At 39.1% G+C, this 24060-nt stretch overlaps 1 long non-coding RNA gene across 3 annotated transcripts in view; it reads left to right on the top strand.

The window, feature by feature from the left end:
- LOC114016803 (uncharacterized) overlaps nucleotides 1-24060 on the top strand; it is a 239291-nt gene that overhangs the window by 75034 nt on the left and 140197 nt on the right. For 2 of the 3 annotated variants that reach the window (XR_003561477.2, XR_003561485.2), the window contains exon 1: nucleotides 18453-18564. The exons of the other annotated variant lie outside the window; for it this stretch is intronic. This is a non-coding gene — a long non-coding RNA (uncharacterized LOC114016803). Of the gene's footprint in view, nucleotides 1-18452; nucleotides 18565-24060 lie in introns of those variants that run through there. 3 annotated transcript variants of the gene reach the window in all.

The following is a 24060-nucleotide window of genomic DNA, read 5'->3' on the forward strand; positions in this document are numbered from 1 at the left end:
TAAGGATCCACATGGATCTCAGGCCAGGTCTAAGTCATGTCAAATAGAAGTTCTTGGTACCTAGCTTAGGTATTTCCCCCCTTCCCCCCCTTATATAAGTCTATAAATGCATATAGAAGTTCTTTTTAAACTCTGTTTATATGTACAATAAAAGAAGCTAATGGCATAGCAGTTAATGTTGTCATAAGTGACCTATTTTAAAATCTTGCTTAGAGTTTCTTATTTCAGCACTGTCTGTGCTGAAATTTTCTATTCTGGATGTCTGCACCAGCCCACTTTTGTCTGTTTGAAATTTTTAAAAAAGTTCCTGTTCTTCCCAGAAAAAAGAAGGCAAAGTACATTTTGTGTGTTCTTGTATGTGTTTGCTAAGCTCCATCACACTGTTCTTCAACCTCAATCTAAAAATTTCACAGGATCACTACCTTTTGCTGTTCCAGTGAAAATACAGTAGGGAAAAGACTGAAAAATCTGTTTTTTCACTTGATCAGTAGAGACTTGGTAGTAGCTGAATTTCCTGAAATTATTGTCTGTACAACGCACACCAAGCGTAATATTGCAGGTGTTGAGCAAAATTTTGTCGGGGTTTACTTTTCATAGTTTTTTTTAGGCTACTGTGGCATTGAGCACTGGAAGTTCAAGCATATGCCTGCCTGCAGCAGTGCAATGTGCAGGTGGGAATGCTGAGGCAAGGAAGCCAGCTCCCTGCTCTGGGTGCAGTGCGGGCCAGCAAGGCTGAAAGCGAGGAGGTGCTCTTAGGGTTTTGAAGTTTTTACTGTTGCTCAGACTGAGGAGGAGGAAAACCTACTTAACTACAGAGCTGAGGAGTTGTAAAAGGACTTGGCTAGGACTAGGACCTGAAAATGGGCAAGAAAGAGCTCATGTGGAAGTAAGGATGAGAAGTGATGCCATTAACGTCAGAGGGGACAGGAAAACTGGAAGACTGTGGATATGGGTTGGGATAAGAGACAGAAAGAAAGAGGTAGGATTGAGAACCTGAGGGTGATGCATAAAAGAGAGACTGGAGGTAACAAACAGGAATAAGAAGAGGAGTGAATACTACTAGGGTGAATCTGAACAAGCCATGCAGTACAGTGCTAGATAGAAGGCTGGGATGGGAAACTTGGACAGGAGGAGTTTAGGGGTGCATTTGCAAAAATATTGGCATAAGGCAAGGATGGGGAGTGGGTAGGAGCATGACAGAAAAGTATTTGCAATGCAGAGTAGTAGATGGCGACCAAAGGTCACTAATCTCTAGACCTGGGAGGAGAAGCCAAGATACATGGAGCCCTGTGTTCCTGTGCTGCAGCAGGTCCTTGGCAAACCTGTGTGCCTCTCAGCCGTTGCTTCAGTCTGCTCTGTGTGCAGGCTACCATTGCTCTTACCACTTGCGTGGCCAAAGCCTCTGCGATGGACCATGAAGTGCCAGCCCTGTATTTCAGTATCAGTGCCATTCCATACAATAGAATTTTTTTCAGGCTTTCTTTTTCTCTCCCCTTCTGTATTTTTTTTAACAACCTATGAAATTATAGATAAAAGGGTGCAAAACCATGAATGTTGCAATAAAACCAAGCACTAAAAAAAAAAAAAGAAAAAAAAGAATAAAAGAATAACGCTGTCCATGAAACCTTAATTGGGCCCCCTTGTGTGTATACATTTTGATACTGTCTCTAATTACATGGTCACACACTGCTTTTTCCCATGGACCCCTGCATCATTCTGTGCATTAAGTAGAAGGTGTTTGCTGAATGAGTACAGGTTTAAGTTGTTTTAATCTCACTGTGGCACAGGTAGTCCCAGGCTTGCCTTACTGTATACTGCTCAAGACCAAGACTGAACACAGAATTACTAATTTCCTTGGGTTTTCATTGCTGCCTGTTCTGCAAACAATAACATTTTTTGAAATGCACTTGCTGTGACGTGAGTGGTAAGGCTCTCCTACTCCTGCATGTGGAAAAATGGAATGCAGGGTGGTTGAGTCCTAGATAGCAGGGGCCTGATGTTTTCCTGGCTCTCCACAGTGTAAATCATGCTGTGTATTCAAACCAGGCTGCCCACTGACTCCACTTTGCAGCTGATGGGTGCAGAACCTTCTTTCTTGGGTCTTCTTTCTCAGGATATAGAGAGTGAAGATACTGCAAATAATGAGTGCTATGAGAAGGTGAGTGCAAATGACTTGCCTGAGATTTTGTAGGAACCAGTGGTGAAGGCTAGCTGTAATCTGCAAGGGCAGAACTCAGGACGGTGAACCCTGTGACCGTTCATTCCCTAGCTTAGTCTCTTGCCTTATTTCTTTCTCATTTCCTGGTCCCTGCAATGAGTGAATGCAGATTGTGTATGCAGGCAGCCTCCTTCACTGCTCAGGACAAATTCAAAGTATTGGTTTGGGATGAACGATGTTGGGATCATCTGGGGAGTAGGTCTTCGTGCAGTCAAACAGTGTATCATCATGGACATGTACAGAGTGGGGGCTGAATTAACATTGTGCAGAGGATCTTAATTATGGCATCTTGAAACTTCTGAGTGCTTTGCTTTGCAGCCTTAATGTTCTTCTAATGTAGTTTGTTTGTACATGTGTTTAATATATATTGGTTTTTTCACTTATGAAAAGATGTTAACAGGCTGCACTCTTCAAATACTTTTACAGAAAGTCCGAGTTTAGCTTTCTGAACAGGTTTTTGAAATCAATACAGAGCGAGCCGCTAACAGGAGGTAAACTACAAACCACAAACACTTTCAATAGGATAGCTCTTTTTATATAACGTTTGATATCATTTTCACAGCATGATCTCTACTTTCATACTGTGATAGCTTTTACCTGGAGTTTAGATGATTCATTTTTGTAGTGGATACTTAACTTTTATATGAGGAAAATGCAAGAGAAGCCAGCACAGCATTAAATGAACTATAGTTGCAGCGTTAAATGAACTACGGTACAGTAATAATGTAGAATGCTCAAATCCTTGCCATCGCACAGGGCTGGATTCATGAATGCTGTTATTGATCTATAAGTGAGGAGATATGGAGGCCTGGAATTTTTGTCACAGCTTTTTGGCATATCTAGTTCGATTTTTAAATGTAGATTTGGCACTCAGAGCCTGTTCAGTAATTGTTAAAAATCCTTATAGGATTCTTCTTGAAAACAGACTATGATTTCCTGTTGGTGTGGATCTTGGAGAGTCACATGACTACATCAGTGTGTTCTCATCTTTTCTTTCTCTGAGGTTTTAAAAACCAATTTAGAAATCCTAGCTTTATGCTAAGTTCTGACTACTGAGAGGAGGGAGAACATTTTTTTTAAACTTTCATGTAAATGGTGATTATTCTTTCAGAGAGTTCCAGATTTTTGCATGGTTTATATGGAGTGCATGGAATTCAGTCTGGTATTGTGGCTTTTCTGGATAATAATTACTGTGGTTGAGGTTTTCTGGCTACTCTGCCAAGATTCTATTTTCACATGCTTATAACTTCTTACAAACCATTTTAAAATGAAGTTTTCTGTGTATGATTCCCAACCAGTTTTGTTTCTGAATAATGAAAAAAGTTAAAAAACTAAAAAACATTGTTCTGATCCTGCTGAAAAATAGTTTAAAGAGAAAAATCAAATAGTTTGCCTTGTTTCCTCTACTCAGCCCATCATCAACTCCTCCCCTTTCTTCATCACTCTTTCATTTCACTTTTCCTTTCAAAGAAACATAATGTGAAATGTCCTGATAGTCACAAGCTATGAGAAATCTGACAAACTCGAAGCTAGTAATCCAAAATGATCTCCTCAGAGCTTCTGGAGGGAATGAACAAATTGATTTGTAACATAGGTCAAATAAGGTTGAGCTGGACTAATTTTTTTAAATTCTGGTTAAGACACTTGTCTCTAATTTAGCTCTTGCTTTAGAAACAAGTAACAAAGGAAACCTTTTCTCCTTACTACAAACCAAACAGCCCTTGCTCATTTAAAAACAAACAAGAAACCTGGTAGCTCTTCTGCTGTTTTTATAAACTGAGGATTGTCCTGATTCTATCAAACAGTGTCTTGCGGGACCTGCGTTGCACTTGGTCGAGATGAAGGTGTTCAGCCCTTTCTACATTTGTCATAATTAAATATTGTAAAGCCATTTTAAAATAAATGAGACAGTTGTTTGAGTACTGCAAGCTTTGCTAATAGCTGCTGAAAGTCCTACCCTGGGGTTTCATGTATGTTTGAAAGCAGCTACCCGTGATGATTATCTCCTGTACTTTTCTGTACTGAACAGCATACTGTGTTGAATCGATATTTCTTCTACTCCCTGATGTTCTTAATTCACATGTTCAGGAAACTTCATGTTTTGTATTCTTCAAGATGCACCCTACAAAACCTCAAATACACATGGAAGCACACGTTAAAGGCTCCCTGCTTGCACCCCATCTGTATGAGCTTCTCACCAAGAATGACTGGGTGTGGTTTTCTTTACAACTCAAACCTTTGTGCACAGGCACTCTCCTCCCAGCCTAGCTCTGTCTCAGGACTTTTGTGTTTCTCGTGCTGGAAGTCAGGAAACAGGTTTCACCTGCAGCGTGTTTTACAGTGCACGCATGACCTCAGTACCTGATTTCTTCCCACTCTGCTGTTTTAAGAATTGCATATCTGAACTCATTTCTAGAAGGTTAAATTATTCCTAACCTTAAGTAGAATAATGTTATTTCTGGAGCCTCCTAACATAGTTTTTATTTTGAATGGTGTAGCAATCCTAGTCGTGGTGGGTATGCTTGCTTGCTACACAAACCATATTATGATAGTTGCTTTCCCAGAGAAGGAGGCGTAACTCCCAAGAAGATGGCCAACTGTGCTTTAGGGTTTCTGTCCCTTAATGTCAAGTGTCAGTGCAGATGCTGGGAATGTGAAGCAGGGCTGGTCTATACCTGCGGATGACTCTGCTCAAGAACTCAGTTAAATTTGATACTCTCTCAAATTTAGATTTAGTTGCAACAAAATATCTTCAGGATCTTGCAGGTGATTTACATTGTAAAATTTCTTGAAAAGAAATTTAATCCATTTCCATGTACTTATATTTTTCTTGAGCTGTACATATTCAAAAAGATCCTTCCACATAGATGGAGCCTGCTTTATGTTTAAAATATTATGGGGGAGGGTAAGAGGGAGGGCAAACTTCTAGGATAACCAAATACTGGATTTTCTGACAATGTTTTGGGAAATGGAGCCAGGTACACATTTCTGCTTCAAGAAATTACAGTGTGTGACAGATTTAACATTACAGTCATTTACCTTTCCCTTCACGGAATCTCCTTTCCAGTCTAGCTTTCAGTGTAACTGCTGTTGCATCTCAAAAGTGCATCCAAACTGGGCAGTGCTCAGGACAAGTATCCCTCCCTCATCTCCTCACCATTCTCTCATTATGGAGGACCTGTGCTCCAGGAGGGACATTAAAGATTATTGCTTTGAATGAGAAGTGCTCTGGGGAAGAGCACTGTATGAAGCAAAGGCTGCTATAAGTTACTGTGCCTGGAGATGAAAAGGTAACACTTCTCTGGGAGCTTTCTGCAGCACAGCAGAAGCATGAGCTGACAGAAAGCATCTCCCAGTGCAAGCAGAAGTCATAAAGAAGCTTTGGCAGGGAAGAGGCATAGGTGCTTGGTAACTGGCTCTTAGAGGCTTTGTTCGTGGTGGGGGCTGCCTGCCAGTTGTGTCCTCTGCTCCAGGCTGCTTTTTCTAAGTGTGCAACACAGCAGAGCAGCTTCACAGTAAAGCTGTGGTCAGGCCTGGAGGTTGGAAATCTCCCTCTGTGATGTTTTTGCATGACGTAGGGAATCTAGTAAGAATCAAAGGTGGCCAGAGGGGAATCCCAAAGCTTTCAAATCCTGGAAATCCCTGCAGTGAGACTTCAATCACCAGTCTTAACTGTGAACAAACAGGTCAAAGACACTCCCTGTGAAAACCTCTTCATATAATAAGACTTCCTTGTGATTAAAATTGCCTTTGATATGTTTTATTAACATTTTCAATCCAAAATCAACATCTTATCAGTATAAATTTGGGCATCGATCTCTGACCCCTCCTTTTTTTTTGTTAGGAAATGTTTCAAGTGAGTCCAATTCTTGCTAAGCAAGAGAGAATGCAGGATGAACTAAGCAACTGTGTCCTGTAGCGTAGCTGCTCAGATGCTAAGGGTTAAGATGTGTCTTTTGTTTTGTGCAAGGATTCTGCAATCTGTGGAAGGGTAGCCTGTCCTGGTTTTTTTTCTTTTGCCCAGTATGAACAATGGAGCATACAGAGACTGTTGTTAATTGAATAAGAACTGTCTCTATGCTTATAAGACCTGTGTTATGAGGATTTCAGTTGTCTATTGTTAAACTTTTTTTTTGCCTTTTTTTTTTTAAAGGCAGTAGGTAACTATCACAACAGGACGACACGTGAAGTTGCTGAAAAGCCAGATAGTTTTAGTGTTAAGATCAATGGTGAGCCCTAGCACAAGATTTTGGGCTAAGTCAGAATTGATATACTCTTAAAGTCCCAAGCATCCTAGTGAGATGCTGTAAAGAGGGCCAGGCACAAAGTCAAAGTCAGATTCATTTCCTTTCATCTTCAGAAGAAGCATGTTATCAACTTCACCTTGAGCTAAAATTTGTCCTCTGATGTGATAAAATCATTATTTGCCAATAAAATATGGGACAATTCTCCTACCTGCTCCCTCACTCCCTGCTGTGCGCAGCAGCACTCTGTCTTCAGTTACAGGTCATGTGGAGTTGTACCTTGGTGTGAAAGCAGCTCTTGATTGCAAGCAGAAGCTGCCACGTTACATGAGATGATACCTCTGATTAACTGTCTTGTAGTTGTGGCCATAGAGGGCTTGACATCACAAATTAAGGGCAGTGTTTCACTCTCCATCTTGAATCTACTGCCGTTTGCTGACTGCATCCAAGAATTAAACTTTAGTTCTACTTAAAGGAATTTTCAATAGAAAGAGCAATTAGCCTTCTGTTATCAATGGAGACTTAATAAAAATACACCAAGAACTGATGGTCAGGTGGATTTTTCAGTCAGAATTAGAGAAATTATTGTTACAGGTGTTCGTGCCTCCACTTCTCTCATTTCTTCAAGTGCAGCCCCTGATCTCATCACAAGGAAAAGCCTCCCTTGGGCAGAACAGCTGACAGAGAGTCTTTAATCTGCTGATTCTGATCCCAACAGCATTCTGAGTGAGGGGAAAAAAACAAGAGTATTTGACCCTTAACAAACTGAATTGCCGTATCTACCAGGATTTGAAATGATTGCCTTTCAAAAGATTTAAGTATGAGCAGGTGTTTATGTAAATGATGATTCTAAAGAATTAAAGAATTAAAATTTGTCTAATAGTGTTTGTTTTTTTCCTTCCTCCTGTTATTCATTTCACTATTTTGCTTGTGGCATCCAACTGTAATCCAGCTTTAGGATCAGGCCAGTGTTTTTAGTGAAGTTAATCGGAAGGTAACATTGTATCTAATAACATCCAATAATGACATTTGTATTTTTTTGTGTGCAAAACTCACTTGCAAGAGCTCTGCATGCACAAGGTAAAACAAGTAACTGAGGAAAATAACAATAAAGATGACGTGATCAGCTCAATTTGTTCAACAAAATAAGCAGCATAACATGTTCAAAAATAGAGATGACTTTCAACCGCTAGAAACTAGTGCTTAGAGAAATTGCCTTTCATAGTTCTTTTTCATACTTATAGTTGGCCTATATATAAAGATTTTGTGACTAAGCACATGTGCTTTAAGTTACACAGCAAACTGAATGTGTCCCCATATCCCTGATAATGTCATATAGACAATATGTGCCAAAAGTAGAGTCATAAATGCAAAGCAGCTTATTTGTAACTGGTGGTGTTATAACGGAAGTAGCCAGGCTGTCATCTGTGTTCATTTACCCCAAAAGCAAGAATTTCTTTGGTCTGGTCAAGCTCGCCTTGGAGTCACAGAAACTGCAGCTAAGAAGAAGTTGTGAGAAATAAGGCTCCAGAATGCGTTTTTATAAATCTCCAGTTGTTGAGGCATACAAGGGCTTGAGCATTGCTGCTCAGCTTCTTTCTCCGGAGGTGTCCCCAGGCAATATCTGTTCAGGCAGTAAATGATCTCTGGATCTCTGTGAAATCTGTGAAACCCTTTTATTTATTTCTGTCCTTGGTCTGCAATAAGTGGCACAGAACAAGCTCTGTACGTCTCCAACATCAGAAGACTTTCAAAATGGAGTTACTTCTTGCAACTTGTATAAATGCAAGCCAGGCACAGTTGGTGTGCATGTTTTGGTCTATGTTGTTCTAAATCTGATATGACTTTCTGCACCACTTAGCGGTTGATGTGGTGGGGAGCAAGGTGGGGACTGTTGTGCTGTTCCAGGAGCCCGTCAGTGGGATATTACCATTGTATCCCAGGTCTAACAGTTACACTGAGCTAACCAGCTACTCATTTCATAATTGTGCCTCGTCAACATGATTAACTTTTTGGCAAGGTTTTTTATTTTAATATCCCATTCTGGGAAAGTAACATGAGCATTAATAGCAGCTGATCATCATTGTGCTAATGCAGCCAAACTGCTCCTCACTCACTTTTATAAGGCATATTTTCGAACTTTAGTTTTCAGAAAAACACAAACTACTGCTGCCCAGAGAGATAGGGAATACAACAGAGTATATGACCTTTCTGAACGTGTTCTTATCAGGCAGCACAAGTACTGTATGTCCCACTAAGCTGCTTCAAAAGAACCTTGTCAAGCTATCACATTACTCGACATGTTGCTGATAATGAATACATAAAACCTTTAGATATTGAGGACTTGGAGGAAATAAATAAGATTTACTGAAAAACTGCTCAACATATATCCCAGGGCCACTTTTTTTTTTTTTCCATGTGGGTTGTGTGCTGCCTTTGGTCCCTTAGATAAATGGGATGATGCAAGAGTTTCAGCTTCTTGAAATGTAAAGTGCAGATGTGGGTAGATAAATGAAGAAAGTAAATGGTCATCTATCTCCATTGTGGAGAACTCAATCACATTGTAATCATATCAGTCTTACTCTCCAAAACTGCCTGATATTTTGCTTTTCTGCTACCACATGTTCTTCTAGCTCTGGTTAGTATCTGCAATATCTCCTCTTGTCCCGTATTTTTATGAGAGTTGAGTGTCAGGGAAGAGTTCATATATTCATCTTTGTAATTTTGTCTTAATGTAGGTCAATTCCTGTGACTTTGAAGAATTAAAAAAAAAAACCAACAACAAAACAAAATCCAGCAGGCAGAATAGGATCAACATCGTCAATCCCTTGTGTCACTGTGGTAGAAGGTAGCCTTCCAACTTGGGTATCAAACAGCACTTACTGAGAGGCTTCCCAGGGTATTCCAGCTGATCCCCTCCCTGGCAGGAGGGAACGTGCAGGATGGGAAACTTAAGGGTCTGTTCAAAAGGAATAGGGTGCCTTACCCCCACACTCCTTTACTGAAATGTTTCATTGGTAGTCATGTGAGTTTGGAATGGTTTTGGTTAATTGGTCTTATCTGGGTCTGGAAAGCTGCATAGGTCTCTCATCTGTCCTGAAGACGGTCTGACACTGGCTGAGGTTTCACATTTGCTGTATTAGCAGCCTCCCAGTATGGCTGGGCAATAGAAGCTGACAGTGCTGAGAAGATGACTTGTTGCAAAGAAGCATCTGAACTTTGGATGCAGTTTTTGATAGCTATCAAGGATTTATTCAACAAGAACTGTTTGTGTGCCTTTGACTGTAGAAGGTAACTTAATACCTTCTGAATCTGATCTCCATGAATTCTGACTTGGAAGAGCTGTAAAATTCATGACAGTTAGCTTCTTAAATACCTAATATAAAGTATTTTTAGTAATCTCTACTTCAAAAATATGCATTCTGTTGCCTCTAATTCCTATTTTTTCATGTTTAGATTAAATGGATTTACTCCTTTAGTGAAGATGACTTTGAGATTTACTTCAAGTTTACTCATTTAGTAGCCTCCTGTATGCTTAAAGCAGAAAATAAGAAACAAACTAATATTTTCCTATTCTAAAATGACTGCAAGCACCTGTAAATTCATAACCTAAGAAAAAGCACACGTAGAAGTTGTTCTTTATTTCCTTCTAGTGCCCCAAGAACCACCTTTCACCAGAAGACTGTGCTTTCATTCTGGGCTCCTGTTGTATATAAAGAGACAGTCTTATATCTGTTATCTTGCCTGGTTGAGACTTTTTCTTGTGTTTAAAGTCACCTCTTGTATTTGACTGATCAGGAGGAAGTGGGGAGCGCTATTACAGCGCAGTGGCTCGCAGTGGCTGTAAGCAATGATATCTAACAATGCCCTAAGGAGCTAGTTAAAAAGTGCCTCACACACTCAGGAAACCACTTTAATGTAACTGCATTAGAAAGCTGTCAGTTGCTTGTTGGGCAAAACAGACTTTTTTGTGCTGTAAGGATTATTGAAGCATTTGTTACACAGTAATTTGGAAATGATAATAAAACACTTCTAATTTTATTTCCCCCAGCAAACAACTAATGGATCTAGTGCATAGGAAGCCCAGACAGCATGCTACAGAGCCGTGAAATCTTGTTCACTCTCCTAATTGGGAGGGCAGGGGATAGAAGCTGCAGCTATTTTTTTTCAAGTGTCCTTACCAGAAATAGAATTTTCAAAGGCAGAGGTAGGAAATAACTTGGTATCTTTTCAACTTTTCCACTGCTTTAAACTCTTGGTATGTTTGTGCAGATAATGTTGTTCACATGAAATGTTAAATGCTGATTAAGTGTCAGAACCTTAGTAGGTGACTTGAATGTTCTCAGTACTCCCTTGTAATAGAAACCTTGGCGAAATGGTGACAGATGAATAGAGGTTAGATTTTACAAAATCCTGAGAGGGCAACTGGCAAAAAGTGCTTTGTAGAGGGCATCCTCCAGCACTTTCTACAGGCAAATGTCTTCTTACATGGCTCAAGAGAAATAAGTGATAGTTAGAAATTAAAAAAGAATAAAATTATTTTTCTAAACTGTGTCTTCAGACTGGCTGACTTATCTCTTTTTGCTGCATTATGATTTCCTTCATGTATTCTCTTTGGAATTGGATAAGTATAAACCTGATCAAAAAATTGTGCACCAGCCTTTAGTAGCTATTATAGAACTGATGTTGGATATGCTTAGGTCCCGATAGCCAAAGATGCATCTTGATATTCTTCAGTTAAACTTCAAATACAGATCTATAACAAAAAAACCCCAACCAACCAACAAACAACCAACCAGACCCAAGTAAACAAACAAAAAAAGCCTCACATCAAGGAAGGGAGAAGAAAGTAATGAAGTGTGATTATTTATTGAATTTCAACCTGAAGTCATAGTTAAACCTGATCACATATCACTGAAAATGTCAACTGTTACTGTGTGAATTTTTGCAGAATTGGAATTTCCTTGCACCCAAAACGTCACAGGCCTGAGGATACAGCAGTGACAAAAGTGCATTAGGGAATTCATAAATCTGTTGAATGGGTGCGCAACTAGAAATCCAGAACACTTAGCTGCATCTGAGTAGAGGTTGGTACTCTGTTGTTCACTACCCTCAAAAAATTCAGGTAAAGATCTCCCTTAAAAAAAATTCTCCAAAAACAAAGAAGCAGACTGTCTTGGGAAAATTGTTCAAAAAACAGTGATACAAAAATCTTTTTTTTTTTGTCAGCTAAGACAAAATCAATTTCTTACATTGTATATTCTAAGCAATACTTGCATGCAAACTTGCTTTCTTGAATTCTGAGATCAAGACAAAAATTGTCTTACGTTGTCCATCAATCACTCTTACTGGAACAGCTTTCCATGAACTAGGACTTGCATTGTTCAAACCTGGATATTAGATGAGCTGTAGCAGAGTTTGAGGCATAGAACTTGAGCATGAAAACCTATGGACAGCATGTATTTTAGCTAAAGGAGACATGAACCCTTAGCTTCAAAGGGACAAGCATCGATACCTATGTTTAAATCTCTAAAAAGCAGTCTCTGGTACAGAGGAAAGAATTAAAAACGGGGACTGGAAACCCTACAATTCCTGTCTGATCCACAGTGGCTACTGTAGAAGAACCTTTGTTTTTGTTTTTGTTTTACATTTGGAGCTTTTTAGAAAATATGTCATTCAAATTTCAGTCCATCTTTTTCTGTGTGGAAGTCCAAGTAAATTAGACTTGAAAAGCTTGGAAATATTCACTTTCACAAATTTCTTATGTTTCCTGTCAAATATCATGATGAAACATAGTGTTGAATATATTTATTTGTTCTGGTATTTTCAATATATGCAGTTAAACAGCGGCTGTTCAGATAACCATATAACACAATGAAACATGTGATAGAATACAGGGAAATGGAGAATGAGATGGAAGCTGGGACAGAAAAGATCAATTACCTGATTTTATTTTTGAATAGCAGCACACATGAGAGATTTCTTTAAGAGAAGCTTGTGGCAGAGAGGAGGAGGAGAGGAAGACAGAAGGCCCTGGAAGAAAGTGGAATCAAGTTTCTGAAAACTGCAGCCTTTACAAAGAAGGCCCTTTAGATACAAATAATGTGCACATTTATAAAAGAGAGAAGTGGGTTTAGAATTAGGAACTCAGAATACCAGTGAGCGTCCAACAATGAATCTTAGCAAAGAAAAATACCTGTTGCTGTAGGAGCTCCAGTTGTGCCTTGGAAGTACAATGGAGAAAGGACAGAAGTGAAAAGACAAGTCTATTCTTCTTTCTATTCAGGAAAGGACTGGCCTTCCCTTCTGACAACTGTCATCTCGGTTTGTGCAGTGTAGCCCTTCATGAGACCTGGAAGGTTGCTTGATGGTAAACTGTCTTCAAGAAAGAGCAGTTCATTACAAAAAGCTTTAGAATTTGTGCCTCCTTAACAGCCTTTCAGATGAAAGGGATGGACCGGTCTTTCTTATATGATTTAAGTAAGAGTGTGATCACTGAATAGATCTGCAGGATGGCAACAAGGACAGAGATTTATATAAGAGCTGTAAGAACAGAGCTTTATAATTAATTAGTCAGCTGTGAATTGGTGGAGCATTGGGAAGGAGAAGTAAAGGAGAGACCCACAGTGCTGCTTGCAGGTTAGTCTGCAAAGCTCTTGGGGTGTGGGCCAGACTGACAGGGTTCTGCTAAAAGGAAAGAAAAAGCATTAACCTGTGTTCATGCCTAGATTTAATTCCACAAGACACTGCAGGACCTAAATCAAACCAACTGGGACCGAAGGTACATCAAGTAACATTTAACCAGTTGTATGTTCTTTTTATGACTCCTGTTTGTGAGGGAGATAAATGCATGTCTTAGGCAATAAAACATTTCCCCTGATTATAGCAAATGGTGTTTCTTTTCCCTCGCGGGATGTAATAGGAATATCAAAGTTTTATATCTCATATTAAAAAAGCCCAGGTTTGATAAAAAATGAAACACATTTAGTAGAATTGTTATCCCAGGTAAGGTAAGGTACCATTATACAAAGTCATAGGCACAGAACTGTAAGTACAGCAGAATCACTTACTATGAATCCAACCAAACTTCTGCATGCTACATCTAAAATCCAGATGAGCTTGGAAAGAACGGCTAGTGACCAGGCTTTTGGGAAGACCACTTAATCTCTAAGCAAAGCTAGGTAATATCATTTGTCAAAGGTAACAACTTTCTCAATGAATGCAGCAAATGGAATTTTAAATTGGGGCACAGACTTATATAAGGGGTGGTGGGGAGGAAAGCATCTGAGAGAGTGAGAAAACAGAAGAGAACCAGCTCAGAAAAATAATCCTGGGAAGTGTGTCCCATTTTTCCAACATTTCTAACCACTAACTTCTCCACAGTGGTGTAGGTATCTGTTAAAGTAGAATTTGTCCCCTAGAGTTTGAATAGCGTGTTAAGCAGATATTTTATTTCAGGAATGTAAATATGTAAAATAGATATGCCCAAAATATTGTCTTTGATGTGGAGCAATAAAATCAAAAGAAGGGGTGGTGCACGCTTTATGTATAGTGAGCTGCAATTTTGTATTTAGTTGTACAGTTCTGTGGCTTCTGGGGGAAAACTTTTCCAAGCCTGCAGGAAATTTTCCAGGAATTTGGGTCTTTTCTTGTGTTGTGACAAAACCAAACTCTCCTAACGTATGCTTCCTGTCTTTCAAGCAGACCCCTGTGCTAGTGCAGCCAAAAACCCACCGGCTTGGGAGTTTGCTTTAGAGTCAGGAAGTCTCTCCCTCAAGTGGTTTGGGGTAGGGCCCTCACCTCTGGGGTACCCACCAGCAAGGCAAACTCCCTTCTCACCAGTCTGCTATGCTGGCTGTTCTGGACAAGGCCATCCACTGGCAAACTCTTGTGTTAGATGGCAACAACAGGTGAGCATGTGCATGGGATGGGTGACTGCAACCTGCTGGGGAGGTTGCATGTGGGAACCTAAGGTACCCTGGTCCTGTCTGCAATGAGTGTTTAATTGTGTCTGTGCAGTAGGATAATGCCAACAGGAGGAACTGAGATCAAGACTTTTTTTTTTTTTTTGGAGGCAAAGGACTTGAAGTTAAACATTTCACCTTAGGGTTTAAAAAATGTGTATTTTCAGAAAAACAAAAAAGGCAACCAATGAAGAATTGGCAGTGGGTCTCTTTAACGAGAATTCTTCAAGTTTTCTTTCTAACACCCTAAAAATATTGTATCTCACTGCAGTAAATAGGAGATTTTCTGTGTGCTTCTAGGGGAGCATGTGCTATGTTTGCCAAGTTCTGCATATTTCTTAACTTTCCCATTTTGCTACCAGACTACTTACTACTCCTTCTCAGAACACTGGTTTTCAAATATCTGATTATAATATACAGCTATAAGGAGAGGCTTTGTATATATCCAGGCAACGTTTTCATGGGTCCGTACTTTTGAGTGGAGGTGTTTACTGCTCTTTGAACTGGGATTTCACTGCAAAATTAGGCAGAATGGTTTTCATGGTTAATTCTTGTGAAACGAGATTTGTTGTGATGGTTTATTTTTGTTTGGTTTGTTGGTTTGGTGTTTTGGTTTTTGGGTTATATTTTTTTTGGTAGAACTGCATTGTAGCAGCCAAGACCTATCTGGCATGGAAGAATTTTTAAAAAATAGTTTCTTAGTGCAGTATTGAGAGAGAGCATGGCATACTTTGGGTTAGGGGCTGTTTGGGATGAAGCACATGCAAAGAGCTGAGAACTGGACAGATGGCAGTCAGCTCAGGTTTGGCATTTCATGGTGCTGGTGTCCTTCAGTCCTGCCTTTAGTGGAGTCCAACTGTGACAGCGATCCCAGCCTGCCAATGCTTCCTTTGCGTCGCTTCTAAGGTATAAACTACAATATAATTTTTTTTTTAAATTTGATGTAATCTGTATTTTATGGAATACATGTGAAGTTTAAGGAACAGATTTCAGGCATTGTACATTGGCATAAGTTATTTTATTTCCTGTTTTATGTGCGCACTGAATTCAGAACACTGTGATTTTACATTTGTGCTAGTTTACATTAGCTGTAAAAGTGACCTCCGAGTGTTTATATGTTATGTACTGAATCTTCCCAAGTTGACAATTACCACGTTGTTTCTTGTGCTGCACTAAAATTGAGAATCACAGATCCTACAGGATAAATTTGTGTAGAAAATTCTTTATCTAGATGTTGCAAACCCATTAGTTTAGCTTATCTTGTCATGTTTTCTCCTATGCCAGTTGGAAATTTTTCATTGGAAAAATCTTGTTTCTTTTTAAAAGTATCTGTCTTCCGTTTTTGTGAAAGCAAATAATTATTTCCTGAAGATTAATCCCACAGATGTTTATATTCAGTAAAGTCACTTCTGACCTCTAGTTTCATGGGCTTTTGCCATTAAAAATTGAAAACTTTACATAACTTGAAAATCTTGCAGAAGAAGCCACAAGAATAGATTTTAATATAAAAATTGATATGGTTGTGCAGAAGAACGGAGCCTCTGTTTTGTTAGTAACATTATTAGATGCTTTAAGTTTTGCTCAGCTCCCTCCCTTCCTCCCCTCCAAATGTTAGAACTGAGCTAAACTAAACATTATCATGTTTTTTAAAATACTGTGTTTTAATATGCATCATACTTTTCAGATGATCTAACCCCCTTTAGAAGTACTAGTCCCTGCAAATGTGACTGTGATACCTGCATTCTCAGAGAACACGCACTAAATTGGAGGGTAAATATATTTTACTAACCACAGCTTGCACTGCTGCTAAATGGAAGACCTTTTTTATATTTTAAAAGATAACCCCATGTGTTAGCATTTTTGCACATTTAAATATTTGTGAAAGTCTGGATGACAAACCCCAGCCTTTTTAGGCATATTAATTTCTTACATTCTTTGAAAATCCTTCATAAAATATTTACAGAATAAAAAGGGTGTAATGGTTTTATATGGTTACCAAACCTCTAAAATTCACCAGGATCGCTTAAAGTCTGAAACTGTGCCTTCACACTGTACATGTATATATAAATGCCAAAATAATGCAGAAGACTGCATGTGACATCGTAGCAATGCCACAGCTACGGCAATAAAGTCACATCAAAGACTCAGAGCTTTGCAGTACCTTTGCAGTCGCATCAGAATCACAACAGATAATAGTCAATCTGTAGTCACAGCACACCACAGACACTTCACATTCATAATGCACCGCAGTCATCTATTAGGACGATCATAGACATGCTAGAGTATCATTACTTACCCTCTAGTAAAATTATAGTTGCATCATGTAGTATTCATGTCAGTCCTATGGATTAGAAGATTTAACTCAAATTTCTTTGATTTTGTTTCTCTATAAATAGAGTCAAAACGCCAGGTAGGAATATCTTTTTATATGAATCTGTTGTATTACATGTCAGTTCTGGTTTTGTTTACAGAAGAGACATTTCTATTTTGAGAAGTTTGCGAAATACTGTAGCATTTTTTTTTCTCCCTGTATCCATTTAGATTTTTTTTTTTGGTTAAAAGAAGAAAAAAAACCCTCACTGCAAAATATGTTATCAGAAATTATATATCTTATAATCATTGGCATTGAAGGCCTGAGGTATAATACATACATTTTGCAATTTTATTCAGAAATTGGAACTAGCAGTGTTGTAGCTAAACATTTTGCATATTTATTAAAAATTTAAATATACATTTTTTTTTCTTAACGATCTTTTAAAACATTTATCATTGGAAAATGCCCACCAGAATGCAGTTCTGTGTTTTAATGGTGGTATAAGTTTAATTGGCTACAAGTTCTGAAATATCAGTGTAACTAATATTTGAACCCCACTCATGCAGTATAATTTAGGATTTCATCATCCATTTCTTTTCAAGTGCATGCAAAGATGAAATAGCTCTACACAAGATGTGTACAATGTATTTGCAGCGTGTCATCTGTTACAGGATACGTACTGTCTATGGAATGAGCCGCAACTGTGTTTTTTCCTTCTGTTTTACGATTTCTTTTTGCTTTGCGATGATTTTATTTGAATCTGTGGCTGAAATTTCAGGAATTCAAATGTTTGTTCAGGCGTCAGGATAAAATCGGATTTTTATGGTTTTCAATGTAATGAGTGCTCAGAAACTTATTCATGTGGAGCAAAACATACAGATTCAAAGCTAGAAGTGCATTGGTATATAGTACTAAGGAGTTGATAAGAGATGGAAAGCATGCTGTGCTTTAATTTATGTGTTTTAATTTATGTTGAAAGTTCGATACTTGTAAGCTAAAGCTGCAATTGTACAATGTCACATATGGCCCATCAGAGTTCCAGCAGGTACCGCACCAGCTCTGGGGGCCACCTATGTTAAGGATCAGCTCTAACTTACCCTCTCAGAGAACAGGCAACATTCTTTTGCCAATGGCATTTTTTTTTTCTTTTGACTACATAAAATGAAACTTGATTTCCCTGGCAAAGTCACATACAGTTGAAAAAAAAAAATGATAGCTTTTGTATAAGGTTTTGAAATCTTCCTAAAAACGTGAACCAGAATTGTGTGTCTGCTAGAGCTCCACAGGACAGGATAAAAAATTCCTAGAGAAAGGTCATCCTTTTTTATTAAATTATGCAGATCTTGGAAGACATTTTTTAGAAGCCTGTTGTATTGTGTGGAACCCAATTTGTGGTGTCACTCTTTAAATCCTGTAGGATTTTCCATGAAGGTTGTTGTTCAGTGCAATGAGCCTGGTTGTTGTTCACCCTGAGCATGAGGGTTGCTCTGAGCCCACGCTCTGTTCCCCGTTAATGACTGGGTTTTCACGTCCCTTGCATCTGTCTCAAGGGAGGAGCTCGTGGGAACGAGGGGGCAGGTCATTCTCAGCGACAGGCTCCTGGCTCGGGATCTCGCTCCTGCCAGAAATCTGTCTGAGCCTGAATCTGGCAAAGTTTAGGAAGCAGTGTTAAATGCACCTCTTTGTTCAAGGCTTCCACTAACGGCAGGCACAGGAATTTCACTTGGCAATCGGTATCCTGGCTACCCTTTTCAGGGTACTTCTATAGCTGTTTCAATAGCTAGGAGGAGCATGGAGCAGTTTTTGTGGTGATTTAGATTAGAGGTACGTTGTGTAAAATGCATCCAGGTACTGTGATAATTTTCCATAATGATTTAAATATATATGTGTGTATGTATGATATTGGTTGACTGGTTTCTAATTTTAATTGAAAGAGAGAGCCTTTAATTTATATCATTTTAGAAAAGTATTAAGCCTGAAAAATATGCAGTGGAATAAGATCTGTGTATTGGAGCAGCCTACAGACTTATCATGGTGTGTTTTCCTTTATTACTTTGGACAAGTGCTACAACTCCAAAGTAAGGAGAGAGTAGAGATTTTTGAAAACAAAAGTTATTGTTTAGCCTTAGGAACAAATGTGAGAATTGAGTATTTCATGTCAATTCTCCTTTATTTTCCTTTATAGAATACGCCCTGGATTCAGATGCTGCCTTCTGTAGTCAAAATGTGCAAATGTTTTTGCACTGGACAGATTTTCCTATGGGTAGAAGCACAGTAGCATTTCAATACTGAACAATAGCTCTGAGGGTGCCAGAGCCCACCTTGGGCATTAGCTAATTCTGTTGCCAGAAGGACTGCTGGTTTAGCCCTTTTCAGAAATGAGCTGATGTCTGTCTCAGCAGGCAGAAGAGCATTGCCTGTAGGAAATTCACTGCAATGCATGAGTGCATTGGGGTCTAGACATTAAAACAGGCCCTCATGGAGGAGCACTGGCACGTGTCTTTTCCAAATTCTGATTGACTTCGTCAGTTATATTATTGTTTGATTGTACGTCAGAACTGCTGGGCACTGTTATCTGTGTACAAAGACAGTGCTTTAATCTAAAAAGCTGCTGTTGCTGAATTTAGTGCAAGAGTTTCTTTTGCATATTGTTGTTTGCTTACTCTGTTGTCACTTAGGTGCATCAAAAGGTGAAAGGTGTTCCTGCATGAGCAGCATTTGTTATGTTGCTCTGCATGTGTGTCTGTCAGGGTAAGGCCCTCTGGCTAAACAACATGAGAATGATACCTTAGTTCATATCTATGGCTAGGTATGAGTCCCACCGTTCCCCATCTCCCAGTATGTCTATCCAGTAACAACCGGATAATTCCTTACAGCTTTTGTGGCAGAATAAGATCCTGAAGAGAGATGTGGAGGAGGAGAGGAAGGAGGAGGACAGCCAAGCAGAGGGACTTTAATACTGCTTCTGTTGGCAGAGAGAAAATGCCACAGGTGGTGCTATAAGACAGAGGTCAGACAAACATAAAGAGTTTTAAATTTCCATGGTGCTGAAGGGGAGCTGCTTGAACGTTGCTGTAGGGTAAAGGAAAAGGCAAGTAGGAAGGAATGTGTCTGGGTGGCAGGGAGTTGACATGTCTAAAGTGACAAATGAGTGGCTAAGTTAGTGGTTTGGTCACTGAGGGTGGATGGAACCAAATATTTTTTCCTAATGATACAGGGAAATGGTTTGGAAAATAGTGCATCTCAAGCTCGCATCCCCTGCAACTCCTTTTCCAGCTTGAATCACAAAGAAAGTTCAGAAATCAGAAAATAGGTTCTTGTACTATTTCCAAAGTAACTTAAACTGGAAAACATTTGCATATGTGTCAAGTCCTCATGAGGACTGCAGTGCAATTGTTCAGAATCAAGCACCTTTAGACATGTTTAATCTTGAAACATTTACCCATCAAGGCACAAATGATGAAATCACAATTGCTTGCTGTGTTTACATCTTCTTTTAAACATTTTCTTTAAATCACTGCCAAGATTTTTAGACCTTTCCGTGGATGCATGTTTGGTACTTTGGAACCATATCTTCCTGTGTGAGTGTGATCTTTCATTCTCCACTGTTACCAGGAGATAGGGAATCAGATTGGGAGATTTGTGATTCTAGGAGGCAGAAAGCTTCCTAAGAGCCTGGTGAGAACTGCAGAATGCTTGGCTGGGATGGCATTGTCCGCTCCACAAGCTGGCTTACCAAAATGACAGTCTGGTCCTTGCAGGGGAAAGGGGGTGGATGGGGGGTGGGTGGAGAGAGAGGGGGTGGGGTGGGTGAAGTGTGTTGTCAACGTGTCTACCTACATGAGTTGGCAAAATGCTATGACAGTGACATTCCTAAATAGTTCTAAGCAATACTTCTATTTCACTCATTTCAAAGAACTTGGAGGATTTCTTCTTTTTAATTCGTCAGTACCTATTTTTAGGTTGCCTTTTTTACTAACTCCTCTGCTGACTAACAATGGTAACCAAGGTTTTTACATGAAGCAGGCTGTCTTACAATTTGATTTGTTTTTCTTCTGAATTATAAATTTTAATTAGTAAGAGGTGTTATGAATGTAGATAATTGAAACATTTCATTACTACATACTTAATCCTTAGATTTGAGATGGACCCTGGGGAAAGAGTTTGCATCTAGACCTAATGGAATAAAGACATCCTTGCTTTAATTGTCAGAAAACAATTTAATAATTTCTGGTTTAGGGAGTCCTCAGTTATACACACATTTAGAAACCTTTTTATTTGACTGAAGTTTGTATATGTGACAATTGTCTTGTTGCGTATGTTCTCATCGTGTTAAATTTCATATCATTTCTCTAAAGGATTTTTCTCTTATCATTCTTTGGGCTTAATTTTTCTTTGGAAAATCAAGCTCTCTGCTCTTTTTGTTTCATACCCTGTCATTTAGAATCAGACAACAATAATTCTGGAATTGGAATGTGCTTTCTGTTATCAGGCTGATTTTGATGGATTGTCATGCGTCGGTTTGACTTTGTAGGGGTTGAATATAGCATTAAAATGTTTTGAGCAGTTAACTGAACAAAAATGCCATGGAAACTAGAGAGAAAGGTCACTGGCACAGTGTTTGGTGAACAAAGCTTTGCAGGTTTTTTGGTGGTTTTTGGTGTGTTGTTGTTTGGTTTTTTGGGGTTTTTTTTGTTCTGTTTGGTTTGGGTTTTTTTTTAACTTGAGAAAAGCTTTGAAATAGTGTATTGTAACACAGTTCACAGATCACTGAATTATGTACTGTACACATGGTTAACGATTTATGGGTCTATGAGTTATTTAATCGGGTAATGCATATACTTTGTACGACAAGCAAGCAGATGAAAACTCTGAATGGAAGAAATTGTTCATCCTCTGAATGACATGCATTATATGCTGTGTTATCAGAAAATAATATGACTTTTTCCAGCCAAAAGTTGTTGTTTCCAGTGTCCATTGTCTCATCTGAAAACATCAATTAAGCAAAAATGTGTAATAAATAGTGCCTTTCATTTGGGGTGTGTTAAACAAGTACAAGGCACAGTAGAGTGATCTCAAGGTATCTGGCATTAGGCTCTTGTGTTGTCATTGTCATAAATTTTGTTGCTTTGCAGAAAGGACACAGCCTGCAACAAGGCACTTGGTTTTAATACCCATTGGAACTGAAATGTGTTCTTGCTGTAGAAGAGATTTTAATCCTAATGAGTGGGAGGTGGTAGATAGCTGTCACGATGTGTTGCAGCATAGGATATGAAGGATAAGGAAACCAAGGAAAAGCATCGTACTGCTCACAACAGAGAGGGCTCTTTCATGGTGATGGCACAGTACTGAGCACACTGAGGTTCTTATTCTGGATTGGGATTTGTTGGTCATATAAAAATGAAAGGCAAAGAAGAGGAAGAAAGAGTGATAAGCATGATGAGGTAGGAAGATAAAGAAATCGATTAGAGAACAGAGGTAAGGTGCAGATTGGGGAAGCAAAGCAAGTGTTTGAAAAGAGACGGGATGTGAGGAAGAACTTTAAACACCTTATAGCTGGGGAAAAGCCTTAGTCTTCAAAACTGTGTGGGGCAGAAAGTGGAGAATGGAAAATGAAGATCAGCTCTGACTTTGCTACAGAAGGCTCTGTTTTTTAACGTGAGAGTAGTGGATGTGAAAGAGCAGGGTCTTGTGCTTATTACATCTCAGTGTCCACTCCAGAATCAGACCAGACAGGATGACAAGAAGTCCTTTAAGAATAAAAGCAGAGAAGTTGTATCAAAGAAGGCATCCCCAAAGGAAATAAAGCAGTATTAGAGACCTGGACCCTTCCATGTACCCTAGAAGAGTACTCTCATGGCCCCTTGATGGCTGATCACACTCAAAAGCCATGGTTTTAGCTAGGCACTCACTCTTCTGTGAACCAAGACAGTCTGAATGACATGTTCTAGATGTGAGTAGTGTAGCCAGAGCATGGCTGAGCACTTGTGCTCTTCTAGAAGGTTAGAAAGCTGCACTGAAGTGACTGACTGTCACATACAGCAGTGATGATACACCTCTTTTGCAGATACGTGCTCTTTTCCTCTACTCAGAGCCCGAGGACAGCACGGTTTTCTCGAGTGTTGCAGCTCACTGAGCAGCCTGAGGAGCTGGGTAAGTGGGAGATATGATGGAGCAATGCAGACAAGCGTGGAGCCTTCTTCATGCCACAGTTCCCCCTTCCCCCCCCAATGCTCAGCAGAGCTGCCTGTGCCCAGCTGTGTTCCCCACACCTTTCTGTGGGCAGCTCTGGCTCATGACAATCCTTTCAGGTCAGATTTTTCTCTGAAAGCTGGAATACTCTCTGGGAAGAGAGAGAGGTGCCTCAACTTGTCAGAATGGCATTGCTGCACATGTACTTCTGGAACACCTAGGCTCTGTTTATTTTCTTTATAGTATTTAGCTTTTTTTTTTTGGTTGTTGATTTTTTTTTCTTCTTTTTAAAAAAAAACTCCTGAGAAAGAATCTGGCTTTGAAATCTTCCCTATCTATGAAGATGCACAAGTCTTCCTTCATTCATATTTACAGCATCTGACTTCAACAAAAGTCCCTATTGTTTCCTAGTTTCACTTTATGTGAATTCACTTTTGTGAATAATGGTGACTCAAATATTCCAAAGCAATTTTAATGTTCTCTGAATCCCTCAAAATACTGCAGCTAGGTCCATGCAACTAGCTTCGGAAAGCCACGTGAAAATGCAAATGTTTGCTTTCTCAACCAGAATGGAAAAATACCAAGCATTTCTAAAGGAGAAACAGAACAGTATGTTCTACTTTCCTTATGTATTTTATAAAAAATGCATATATAAAAAATGAATATAAGTTCTTTTAGGAGCAATTGTTTCATAAAAGAAACATGAGTTTGCTTTGGCAAAGATGCATATGATTTATGGTTCATTCTGTAAACTCGGCCAAACAATTTCCTTCTCCTTTGTGATTGGAGAGCAGAGCTGTCGGGGGCAGGGAGCTACAGGATGACATCTGTTCTTAGAGCAACAGGATTATGTTTATTCATGATCAGTTTATGCAGAAAATGCATCAAAGAGTTTATTTGAATTTTTGATAAATTTGCCTTGTAGAAAAGAAATATTTTTCTTAATTGGACCTTGTAGGAAATATCCATTAATGGCAAATGCAAATGAGAAATAATCTGTATTTCAAGAGCTTTTTTTTTTTTTTTTTTTACCCCCAGAACCACTAGCACTCAAAGTAGGGTGAGGCCATTGTCTTTGCGCTTTTTCATAAAATTGTGGGCTTTTCTTCTCCTGTTTAATTCCACATG

Source organism: Falco cherrug, chromosome 10, assembly GCF_023634085.1.
Source record: "Falco cherrug isolate bFalChe1 chromosome 10, bFalChe1.pri, whole genome shotgun sequence".
Taxonomy (NCBI): Eukaryota; Metazoa; Chordata; class Aves; order Falconiformes; family Falconidae; genus Falco; species Falco cherrug.